Raw genomic sequence first — 12,855 nt, 5'->3', positions numbered from 1 at the left:
GGTGACCTACTGATCCAGTAGCTATAATATTTTAGCCCAATCCTACAACTCCACACCCAGGTGAGTAGCCCCCAATGAAGTCAGTGGGGGGCTACTCATGTGCATAAGGGAGGCAGGATTGGACCTCTACATAGTAAGTAAATGTTACACTGAAAACGACCAACATTCCTTAAAAAGGTCCACTATCTATAAAAAGCAGCATGCAAGCCAGTTAGAAGTCATTTGTTTTCATTATGGAAATTAAAATAAAAACATTCATCATACCACAAAAATTGTAATGATGTAATAGTGAACTTCAAAGACAACCATTCAGATAGTATCTAGATTTATTTTTATTTTATTTTAAGCAACAGCATATAAGACACAAGTAAAGACAATCTCTGACATGAAACATTTACCATCTAGAATACAAACACAGGTAAGATAACACTCAGTGGAAATCTTAAAATAATTCAATATCAATAATACCTAATTATAGAATTAATATTTCCCCTCTTTATATCATCTTTGGAAGCCAAACATTCTGAGTAAAAGTGAAATTATAAATTACTGGTGGGACTGATTCAGAGAGTAAAAGGTATTTATTTATATTACATAACAAATCATACAGCACTTTCAGCTAATGTACAACCAGAATCCAATGTTAAAAATTCTGTGTGCAAAAACTGCCATACAGGAAAATTTTCCCCACAATGCATTAAAAATGTTAGGGTTTTAATTTCTCGTTAGCATCACAAGCTACACGCCTGACTGAGCCTTATGTAACAGGTTTGCATTTTAGGACCTTCATTGGATTCTGAACTGCTTCTGGATGCTCAGGTTGCAGCTGTGGCCAACAGTGTTTTTCTCCATCTGTTCCTGGCAAGAAGAGTGAGACCTCTCCTTTCAGGTGCAGCCCTCATTACAGTTATCCGCGCCTTTCTCACCTTGAAACTGGATTAATTTGAATATGTGCTACATACTGATACAACTTGAAGAATATCCAGAAACTGCAATTAGGCCAGAATGCAGCTCTTAAATGCCCACTTGTTAAATGATGTGTCAAACAGAGTGAGAGCCTGTTAAACCAGTGCTCTGTAATGCGTACCAGCTGCCAGTAAATTTATGGGGTGGAGTTTAAGGTGTTGGGATTTACCTATAAAGCTCTGAGTGGTTTAGGATCTTATTATCTGTGAGTCTGTCTTCCTTCCTATGCAATAGCTCCACGGCTATAATGAATAACAGTGCTTGAGCTAGATAGCTCCTGGCTTAAAAGGCAAGAGACTGCTTACAGGGCATTTTCTACAAAGGATTCCACTCACCACGTTTTAGCCCAACAAAGCTTAAAATTGTTATTCTTCCAGCCACACTACTAAGCCCATCTGTTTTACCTTCTGGTCATTTGGGAAGGGGGTGGATTGATAGATTCTAGAGATGAAAGTCCAGAAGGGATCATTAGATCATTTAGTCTGACCTCCTGAACACATTGAATAATTTTGGTGGCTCTTTTCGCACTCTCCCATTTTTCAACATCCTTTTTAAAAGGTGGACACCAGAACTGTACAAAGTATTCCAGGATCATTCTCAGCACTGCTGTATGCAAAGGTAGTATCACCTCCCTACTCCGACTCACTGCTCCCCATTTATACATCCGTGGATTGCATTAGTCCTTTATTCCATAGCATCGCACTGGGAACTTTCCTTGAACTGACTATCCACAACGACTCCTAAATTAATTTTCATAGTCATTGTTCTCCGGGATATAGTCCCCCATGCTGTAAATATGGCATGCATTCCTTCTTCCTTGATGTATAAAACTTTTCATTTAGCTGTATTAAAAACACATTTTGTTGGAATGGGCACAGGTTACCAAGCCATCCAGATCACATGGTATGACTGTCCTGTCTTCATTATTAACTACCACTCTATTAACCTTGTTGTCATCTGCAAATTTTAGTAGCAATGACTTTAAATTTACTTTCAGATATGAAAGTTGATGAAAATGTTTAATAGTGTTGGGGCTAGAACCAATCCTTGCCAAACCCCACAGGAAATGCCATCGTTCAATGATGATTCCCCATTGACAACTACTTTTTTGAGATCTGTCAATTAACCAGTTCTTAATCCATTTAACCTATGCTCTATTGTTTTGCACAGTGCTAATTTTTAAAATTAGAATATTTTGTAGTACTAGGCAACTGCCTTACAAAAATCTAATTATATTACATCTACCTTTATCAGCCAAATGAATAATCTCATCAAAGAATGAAAGCAGGTTTGTTTCACAAGACCTATTTTTCATAAAATCATGCTAATTGGAATAAATAATATTCATATCCTTTAATTCTTTATTAATTGAATTCAGTGTCAGCTTTTCCATTATTTTGCTCTGAACTGATGTCAGGCTAACTGGCCTGTAGTTACCTGGATCATCCCGTTTACCCTTTTTAAAATATTAGCACAACATTAGCATTTTTCCCATCTTCTGGAATTTCCCTGCTATTCAAGGGATGATATCAAAAATTAACATCAGTGGGTCAGAGATCTCCTAAGCCAATTCTTGTAGGACTCTTTGGTGCAAGTTATCACGGCCTGTTAATTTTAAAATGTTTATCCCTAGTAGATGTTGTCTGACATGCTCCTAAATTACTAATGGACTACTAGAAGATACTTCTTCATCCCAATATGATACAAGTACATCATCCTAGTACTTTCCAAATACAGAAGTATTTATTGAACACTTCTGCCCTTTCTGTATCATTAACAATTTTACCATCTCCATCTAGAAATTAACCTATACCATTGCTTGGATTTATTTTTTTCCTAATATACTTAAACTTCTTCTTATAGTCCTTAACCTAGCCAGCCATGGATTTTTCTTGATATCCTTAGCTTCCCTTTATCAGTTTTCTACACTTCATAACTTTTAATTCATATCGATTGCTGTCTATTTTCCCTTTTTCCCAATTGTTATATATTGCTTTTTAAATATCTAATTGATGCCTTCACTTTGCCACTGAACCAAGATGAGTTTTTAGCCATTTTCTTTAGCATCCTTCTTGACTGTGGAATTGTGGCTGTTAGAACATCTAATAAACTATTCTTAAAGAACTCCCAATTTTCACTCATATTTTTCTAATTTTTTTCTTCCACTCAATTTTGCTCATAATTTTCCTTATTTTTGGGAAATTAGCCTTTTTGAAGTTCCACAACTACATATTACTAGTTGGGATAGTTCTCTGTCCACATTGAATATAATCAAGTCAAGATCACTGGTCCATAGGCAACCACCAACTTCTAGTTCAGCCTTTATCAGTCATAATAAGGTGCCAAAATAGACTTACCTCATGTTGGTTGCAATACCTTTTGTGTTAGGAAATTATCTGTAATTTTTAGAAACTGATGGTGTTTTACTACTGGCTGCAAAAATCTTCCAGAATATGTTTCCCAAACTGAAGCTCCCCATAACAACACAGGTCCCCTCTCCCTCCCCGCACATTACAGACTAGTGTTTAAAGAGTGACTCCTGTTCTCTAGTTTGATTTGGTGGTCTGTATCAGACCCCCATCAGGGAAACCTCTTGGGCTTTATTAGTTAGCAGATGTATCCAGGTGCATTTTAAACCCTGTGCTTCTGATTTATCATAACTAAAACAAATAAGGGTGTCTTTAATGTGGATTGCCTCCTCCCCACCTCTTTAACCCACTCTACCCTTCCTGAACAGATTATAATCAAAGACATTAAACACTCCAATCATACGAATCATCCCACCAGGTTAGATTCAAAGTAGTTGGGATTGGGATTATTAATGCTGTTATGGTGGACCAGTTTCGTGGCTTGTTGTATGTTATTCAGTGGCTTTTAATTTTGTATATTTAATGCATAAAAACCTAAGATTTCATTAGACTGACTGAAGAATGGCAGGCATTGAAGGTCAGAATCAAGCCTAGAACAGTGTGAAATCTCTTTCATACTGTTTCTTCTGCACAACTGGGGGAAGGCGTGCGGCTTAGGGTAGAAGACCGGAAGGTGTATACTTTGGTTGCGGTGGAAGGAGGAAGCCACTTTGGGCAGTAACTTGGGGTGAAGACATAAGGAGACTGTGTCTTTGTGGAAGACGGTAAATGGTGGATCTGCCATCATGGCTGCCAGTTCACTGATGAACCGTGCGGAGGTGATGCCCACCAAGAAGATCACCCTTCATGGAAAGATGGGTGAGAGAGCAAGTGGCGAGGGGGTTGAAGGGTGGCTTCGTGAGTGCAGTGAGGACCAGATTCAGATCCCAAGAGAGGGTAGGCCTCCCTACGGCGGGAAAGGCACTGAGAAGGCTGCGGAGGAAGCAGGAGGTCTTTGGATGGGTGAAGACGGAGAAGCCATCGACAGGAGGAAGAAAGGCACTGAGCGCCAGGTGAACACAGATGGAGGAATGGGCAAGGCCCAATAGGCATAGATGACGGAGGTAGTCTAGAAGGACAGGAATGGAGACTGAGTCTGGAGAGACGTGATGGTGGTGCGCCCACACAGTAAAGCAGTGCCACTTAGCTTGATAACAGTGGATTGGAGTCTGCTACGAGTGATCATGTCTTGGATGGGGGTGGAGCAAGCCTGGTCTACACACAAGCCCCATCCACATACCAGGCCGTGAGATGGATAGGGCTTAGGATGGGGTGCTACAGCCAGCCATGCGCCTGCATTAGGAGGTCCGGGAGGGCCAGAAGAGGAATCGGGGGGCGAGCAGAGAGGTGGAGAATATTGGTGTACCAATACTGAGAAGGCCAGGAGGAAGTTATAAGAATAACCATTACTTGGTCCTTCCGCACTCTGCGCAGGACCTGGGGAAGGAGGAGAATGGGCAGGAAGGCATAGTGGAGATCCGAGGTCCAGGCAATGAGAATGGCATCGCCCTGTGAGCCTGAGCCCAGGGCTCCCCAGGAGCAGAAGAGAGGAAGCTTGCAGTTCTCCAACGTCGTGAAGAGGTCCCAGTGAGGCATGCTACACCAATGAAAGACGGACCAGAGTCGTTGAGTTCCCACTCGCGGTTGGCGTGGAAAGACCGAGCCTGTTCACCGAAGAGTTGCTGCTGCCCAGATGTACAGTGTGCAGGGTGATTGCGTGCTGGAAGCACCAGTTCCAAAGATGGATGGCCTCTGTGCAGAGGGAAGGAGATCTGGCCCCGCCCTGTCTGTTGATATGTATAACTGCCGTCATGTTGTTGGACAGAAGTTGAACATGGTGGGAACGGAGGAAGGGCAGGAAGGCCTGGCAGGACAGTCAATTGCCCATAGTTCCAGGACATTGATGTGCATCCGCGCGACCATTGGTGACCCAAGATCTTGGGCCGTGCAGCCGTCGAGGTTGGCGCCCCAGCCCACGAGTGAGGCATCCATGGTTAGAGTGGTGCTGGGCGTGGAGGACATGAATGGAATGCCTGGTAGAACCACGGAAGGGTTGCACCTGGCTTACAGGTGAGGTAAGCCAAAACAGTGGGAGGGATGACCACCTGCTTGTTCAGGCGGTCTGACTGCAAATTGCAGACAGAGTGGAGCCACAGCTGAATGCAAAACATATGGAGACAGATGTACAGCGTGAGCATGGTACAGGCCACCATATGGCCGAGGAGGGAGAGGCACTGACGGACACACATTTGCGGGTAGCGTCGGAGCATAGCAATAAGAGAAGTGAGCGGTCCATGGGAAGAAAGGCGCGGGCTGCCACAGAGTCCAGGCGTGCCCCTATGAAGGTGAGCATGAGGGTAGGGATGAGGATCGACTTTTCTTCATTGATGCAGATCCCCAAGCTGCCGAGGAGGGTGTGGAGGGTCTGGATGGTGGCAAGGAGACTGGAGCAAGAGGGCGCCATAAGTAGCCAGTCATCCAGATAGGGGAAGAGGGAATGAACCAGACAGTGCATATAAGCTGCCACGACTGCAAAGATCTTCATGAAGACATGGGGGGCAGCAGTGATTCTAAAGGGGAGGATACGGAATCGGTCATGGGAACTCCCCACCTTGAAGCAGAAGAATTTGCGATGAGCAGGGTGGATGTCTACGTGGAAGTATGTATCTTTCATATCGAGAGCTACAAGCCAAGCTCCATGGGGGGAGGGAAGGGATAATAAGGGGGAGAGTGATCATCCTGAAGCAAAACTTGTGAATAAACTTGTTCAAGGAGCAGAGATCCAAAATGGGACGAAGAACACCCCCTTTCTTCAGGACAAGGAAATAGGGGGAAATAAAAACAATAGCCATGGTAGCACTATGGCACAGGTTTTATGGTGCCCTTTTGGAGGAGGGCAGTCACTTCCTCATGGAGGAGATGGTCCTGGGAAGGGTCTGGAGGGCAGCCATTGGGCGGAAGACGAGGAGGGAAGGAGAAGAATTTGATGGGGTAGCCCTGATGGATGATATCCAGCACCCAACAGTTGGAGATGATCCTGCCCCAGTTGTGGGCAAAAGGGGCAATATGACCTCCGAAGACAATCCAGGGTGTGGCAGGAGGGATGGAGGAGGGTTCGCGGGTCTCGAGGAAAGAGTCATAAGGGTTGCTTAGACGGTGGTGGAAGGTGGAAGCAGCAAAGGCATCAGAGAAAGAATGTTGAGGTTGCTGGGAGTGGGGTCAAGGCAGATCAAGCAGCCATTGAGCGTCTGGTTGGTAAGTGGCACAAGGGTGGAAGGACGAGCCTTGCTGTCAGTGGATCAGGGCCAAAGTATAAATGTTCAGTGACCGGAGGGTGGCACGGGAGTCCTTGAGGGAATGGAGGGACTCGTCCGTCTTGTCACTAAATAGCTTGTGATTGTCAAAGGGAAGGTCCTCAAGAGTTGTCTGGACCTCCTTAGGGAAACCACTAGACTGGAGCCAAGAGTTGCCACAGAACAAGACTCCAGATGCCAAGGAGCAAGACGCAGTGTTGGCAGCATCAACAGCAGCTTGGAGAGCTACCATGGCCACCAGCTTGCCTGCATCCCACAGATGCTGAAAGTCCTGCTGCTTTTCCAGAGGGAGGAAGTCCCAAAAGTCCATCAGCTTGGAATATGACAGGAAATCATACTTTGCAAGGATAGCCTGGTAGCTGGCAATGAGGAATTGTAGACTCGCGGACGAATATCTCTTGAGGCCCAGCAAGTCCATCTTTTTGGGAGCATGGTCAGGAGGGGTAGATTTAAAGTGCTGCTGATGGGTGCGCTCAGTGGCCCTGTGGACTACTAGGGAATTGGGCAGCAGATGGGTAAACAGAAAGTCATACCCTTAGAGGGCACAAAGTAGCAGCATTCCGCCCGCTTCGACATAGGGGCACACGAGACTGGCGTGTGCCAAACAGCCTGAGCTGGCTGCAAGATGGTGTTCTGAATGGGCAAGGTGGTACAGGAAGGTCCCGGAGGCTGGAGAATATCCAGGAATTGGCCTGGGAGTCCTGAATGTCCTCCACTGAGAGCCATGTGGCGGAGCAAGCTCTAGTATTGGACATGGTCATCAGGTGGCAAGACAGAGCGGGAGCATCTAGAGGGTCCTTGTGGAAGGTGGCAGAATGGGTGGAAGATGAGCAGTGATGCAGGCAGTGCATCCCACGATCGTGGTAGGGGCCCCAAGCGGGCCAATAGGGCCAGGCATGGGGATTGCCAGGCCACAGTAGTGCCTGCGGATAGTGGAACCGCGGGTCAGCCAAGGGTCTGCACATCGGTGGGTAGGACCAGTGCTGAGAGTCCAGGCTGTAGGACCGGGCAGGAGAGAAAGTTGTCTAGGTCAGAGAACCACTCAGATTCCGAAGAAGGGTCCGGAATAAGAGGGGCCATCGGTGCCGGCAGAACCGTCAGTCCAAGATGAGGTCTGAGAGGATGGTAGAAGTAGGAGCTCGTCCGTCACCACAGCTGGTGGAGAAGGATGGAGCACAAGGGGCTTATCCTCTAGAGAGGGGAATCTCGGAACAGGCAGAGGTCCGGAGCAGGGGACAGGCAGTGAAAGGCAGCATGAACTCTGTCAATGGCGTCAGGGGTGATAAGCACCCTGGAGTGCGCGGGACTGGGCGTGTCAGGCTGGAAGGTCCTGACAGCATCAATGGCGGTGAAGGAGGAGGCCAGAGCAGAAGACAGGACCAGCAGCGTACGATGGTGTTTGGGGCAGTGCTCCGTACGAGCCTTCTTGGGAGCAGGAGCATCCACTACTGTGCACGACTTCTCGCCCAACCTCAGGGAGGTAATGCTGGGTTTAGAGGCAGTCCCCATTGGGAGCTGCCCTTATGCCTGTGCCCATACTTCTTGTGCATATGGTGGGGCTTCGGTGGTGCCGCCGGTGCTGCATGGGAGAGGCCCATTGAAGTGCTCACCACCAGTGATGGGTGCCATTCTGGCAGATCCGTTGGAACCGGGTCTGGTTGCGCACGTGAGCGCACCTTCTCCTCCTCCAGATATTTGCAGAGGGGAAGTTCACAAGCTGCTAGAGTCCGGGATGGAAACAAGTGGCAGATGGAGCAATGAGAGACGATATGGGCTTCACCAAGACAGTAAAGGCAACAAGTGTGTTCGTCGTTCACTGAAAAGGAGGGAGGGTACGAGGCACAGTTCTTGAAGCTGGCTTGTTGGGGCATAGTCCCCAGGCCGGGGAGAAAGAAACCCCCCAAAGGGGAGAAGTCCAATGAAAACCAACTACTAAAAACTAATGGACATCTATCTAACTAGAAACTATGCACAGCAAAAATGAAGAGCAGTTCTCTTAGCGAGCTAAGAGCACCGAGAGGTTCCGACTCTGGCCATGCAGCAGTAAGAGGGAACTGGAGCGGCATCAACCCACACAGCGTCTTAAAGCCTCGGTCGCGCCATGCTCTCGATGCACGTGGGGTCAATGGATACTACTATGCAAAGTTCTGGCTCCAGCGCACGGCACGCATATGCACCCACATTCGGAATCCACATAGGGACCATCATTCGAAGAAGAATTATAGGTGCCATGGGTCCCTAATTTAAATTCTGCAGCACCATTAATTGATTATGAAATCATTCAATAACTTTTGGTATTATTTAAATAATTCTAAATACACTACAAAGTGAGAGAGTGTATAACCAATGCACATTATTTACACAATAGCAGAAATCTAGCAGTCCAGGAAGACTTAGGAGCTCTTTTTGGAATGTGACCAGCTGCAGAAGCAGGGGGAAATGCTCAGAGGCGTAGCGAGCACCCTCCGTACCCTCCGACCGGAGGGGGCCCCGCAAGGAAGGGGGCCCCTAAAAGTGGCAAAATAAATACTGCATTCCAGTTTCTGCATTGTAAGGGGCCCCGCGCAAGGAAGGGGGCCCCTAAAAGTGGCAAAATAAATACCGCATTCCAGTTTCTGCATTGTAAGGGGCCCCGCCCGGACATATGTTCGGAGGGGGCCACTGTTCGGAGGGGGCCACGTTCTTTGTTGCTACGGCCCTGGAAATGCTACAGCACAAGGGGAAAAAGGGGAGAAGCATCTTCCTAGGGGAAGCAAGTGGATACCTGCACAAGGAGATGGCTGCCGGTTGGGGCTCCTAAACTCCACTTCTATAGGGCTTAAAACCTCTAGAAAGCGGTCACCCCATCTATAACGGGGTGGGACTCACCACCGTGGCACTTCCTACTGGTCATTCTGGGAATTAGCTCAGTCTTTTCGCAGGGCGCCCTCCTCCGGAGGCGACTCGCCACCGTCACTTCTGCTCTGGACCCGTGTTGCCTCAAGGATCGTGGCATCCTCTTCAGGACACAGCCCTGTGGCTGTGCCCCATTCCATTCCTCCCCCTCCCCCGGGGGAATAGCAGTCCTCTGTCCAGCCACTCGCCTCCGTGGCCGACTGAAGCCCAAGCTTCTAGCTACTTGCCGCAGTGGCAAACTGCAGCCCTTCACTGGCCATTCCCCTCCGTGGCATGTGGGAGCGAGGGGGTGGAAGACCCGGGCCCACCCACTACTCCAGGTCCCAACCCAGGGACCCTCTAGGTGGCAGCCATGCGCTGCGTATCCTTCAACCCTCGTCGTCCATTTCCCTGGGTCACTTCCCCGTAGCCCTAGCACGTTCTCTGCCCCTGTATCAGGGCCTCAGTCTTTCAGCCGGTCACGTTTGAGCTCCCTCTCACTCCCCTGACTCAGCCCAGCATTGCTCTGTCCCTCAACCCTTCAGGGACCCAGTCCTTCTCCCTGGACTCCCAAGAGGGAGCTGCCTCCTCTGCCCTGCAGCTCTCTTTATATATGGGCCTGCTCTGCCCTGATTGGCTTCTGCTGTGCAGCCTCCCCAGGGCTGATTTTAACACTTTCTCCACCAGTGTGGGGCAGACGCCCCATCACACTTCCCAGTTACAGAGCTCCACTGCTATGTGGCTTAGCACCTCACAGGACAGCTTCAGCAAGTTATCCAGCTAGCAGCTGGATACTGTAGTTTTTGTCAGGGACACTTATTGAGTGCACAAGACAGCAAGGATATGAAGGCTCAACTAAGGATCTCAGACTCCATATCTTTGTATTTTGGTATTTTCTAGTGATTAGATTTTTAAAAAAAATATAAACATAGCTTAGAATTCTCTGGCTTTAGGATATTTGTTTTTAAGGTACAATGTTCTATTAAGTTGCATGCTCTCTCTCTCTCTTACTTACACACACACACACACACACACACACACACACTTATAGGAAGAGGGTTTTTTTGTGGGGACTATTATAGTGTGTTCCACCACCGGCTCAGTTGTGTGTTCTTAATGCAGGCGAAACTCTGATTATCTTCAAAGGGAATTTTGTTTATATAAAAACAGCAGAACTGTATTCTATGGGGCAGATTCTCAGCTGATATAAACTGATGTACGTCTGTAGAAATCAAAGGCTAATTTATGCCAGCCAAGAGTACGGCCCTGTATTTTCAACCATGGTGTATTTTTAAAGCATAATGAAAGGTTATTGTTTATTGGTGAATTTGAATACAACATTGGTATAGGAACTTTAACAGAACAGAGTTTCATTTAAACTAGGCAAAAAGTAGCCTTGGGAAGAAGTCCAAGGTTTTCCAGAGTAAATTTGTTTGTCTTGTTTTTGGTAATGACCTGGTGTCACTAAGGATGTTTTTGTTCTCTCTCTCTCTCTTTTTTTTTTTTTTTTTATGTCTTGCACATATTGTATTTTCCTGGATCACATTTCCTCACACTTCCTTAAAATTTGTTTTATGTATATTGGAAAAAATATTATGACATGCTTCACTTAAGACATCATTTTCTTCTGCTTCAATTTGTATCACAGTGCAACTAGCTGTGATAATCTTTTCCCAACAAATATTTTGTCTGTGGGATCATACATAACTTTTAGTATTTAAGAATGTAATTTTAAATTCTTTCCTTTCCTATGTCACAAGCAGTTGTAGACAAAGTCTACAGATTAAGAATGTTTACTTTTTTAAGATTAACCGCTATTACAGAATATATGCTAATCTTCCAACATACTATACTGTAGTGATTCTCAACCAGGGGCCCAGGGCCCTCTGGGGGGCTGCCAGCAGGTTTCAGAGGCTCCGCCAAGCAGGCTTGGCATTAGACTTGCTGGGGCCCAGTGTAGAAAGCCAAACCTCCACCACATGCGGCTGATGCCCTGGGCCCCGTTACCCGAGGCTGAAGCCGAAGCCTAAGCAATTTAGCTTTTCGGACCCCCCTGTGGCGTGGGGCCCTGGGCAACCGCCCTGCTTGCTACCCCGTAATGCTTGCCCTGGCTTTTATATGCAGAAAAACAGTTGCAGTGGCTCAGGTGGACCATGGAGATTTTATCGCATATTGGGGGGCCTCAGAAAGAAAAAGGCGGAGAACTTCTCCTATACTGTACTGTCACACATTGACTTGTAATATAGTAACTGACTGGCACTTAATTTCCATTTTCCAAATTACCTTTTTTTTAAAAAAAAGATTCTAGCTATTTCCATCCATTATAGGCCACTAAGCACTAAAAATCAACAGATTTGAACTTTCTATTAGATGTCATTAAAGTCCTTTTTGTCCAACATTCAACTGATCTTTTGAGCTACAATCTTGAAATTTGATCTATTCATTGAGGAAAATGTGAAATTAAACATTTTTATCATAGGTCCACCCACTGGGCAGTCTAACAATTCACAGAAACTATATTAATTTCTTCTATGAAGAGTCATATTGGGAACGAGGCTTCCAATTTGGCAAAATTAAAATAATCTGGGGTCACCAGGTCTCTCTAGGTCCTATTAAACATTACAGGTAGCCACTAGGTGAACTGGTAAGGTGACATGGGTTCAAGTGCCAGCAATATGCAGATGACACACAGCTCTACCTATCCTTCACTATATGTGATCATATCACCAAGATAACCCAGAATTTGGACAAGATCTGCTCAGGGATGAGGAACAGCTGAACCCTTGCTGAACCCAAGCAAGGGAGAAGCACTAGTACTGATGGGCAGAGGAAAGCACTTTCAAGAGTTTGCAACCACAGTGCAGTCTCCTTTAGTTGAAGATACACACACACACACACACACACACACACACACCCCTACCTGAGCCATTCAGTCTGTAGTTGAGGAATGCTCCTAGATTCCTTGCGGATGCTGAGGTCTCACAGAGCAGCATTTGCTATAACACACACTTTCTACTATCTCTGGCTGGCTAGCAGACTCATCCTGTCCTAGTAGACAATGACCTGGCCTCAATTACACTTTTTCACCTTCTGTGTAGAGTACAGCAATGCAGTATACTTGGGCATGAAGCCATTAGCCCTTGGGAAACTTCAGTGGGTACAGTATGCTGCAGCACATCTCCTCAGCAACACAGGCTATGAGCACATCAGACCTGTCCTGCGCTTTCTACACTGGTTTCCCATCGAATATCTAGTCAATTGCGAGGTCTTTGGCCTTATCCTCAAAGTCCTTA

General features: G+C 46.5%; 1 protein-coding gene across 1 annotated transcript in view; it reads right to left on the bottom strand.

Moving 5' to 3' along the window:
* The window catches only part of ARSB (arylsulfatase B), a 104,783-nt gene that overhangs the window by 38,390 nt on the left and 53,538 nt on the right, over positions 1-12,855 (bottom strand). The gene's annotated exons all lie outside the window — the stretch shown is intronic.

The sequence above is a fragment of the Emys orbicularis genome, chromosome 6 (genome assembly GCF_028017835.1).
Source record: "Emys orbicularis isolate rEmyOrb1 chromosome 6, rEmyOrb1.hap1, whole genome shotgun sequence".
Classification (NCBI taxonomy): Eukaryota; Metazoa; Chordata; order Testudines; family Emydidae; genus Emys; species Emys orbicularis.
Note: the sequence above shows the minus strand (reverse complement) of the source record. Positions and strands in the feature narration are given on the sequence as shown.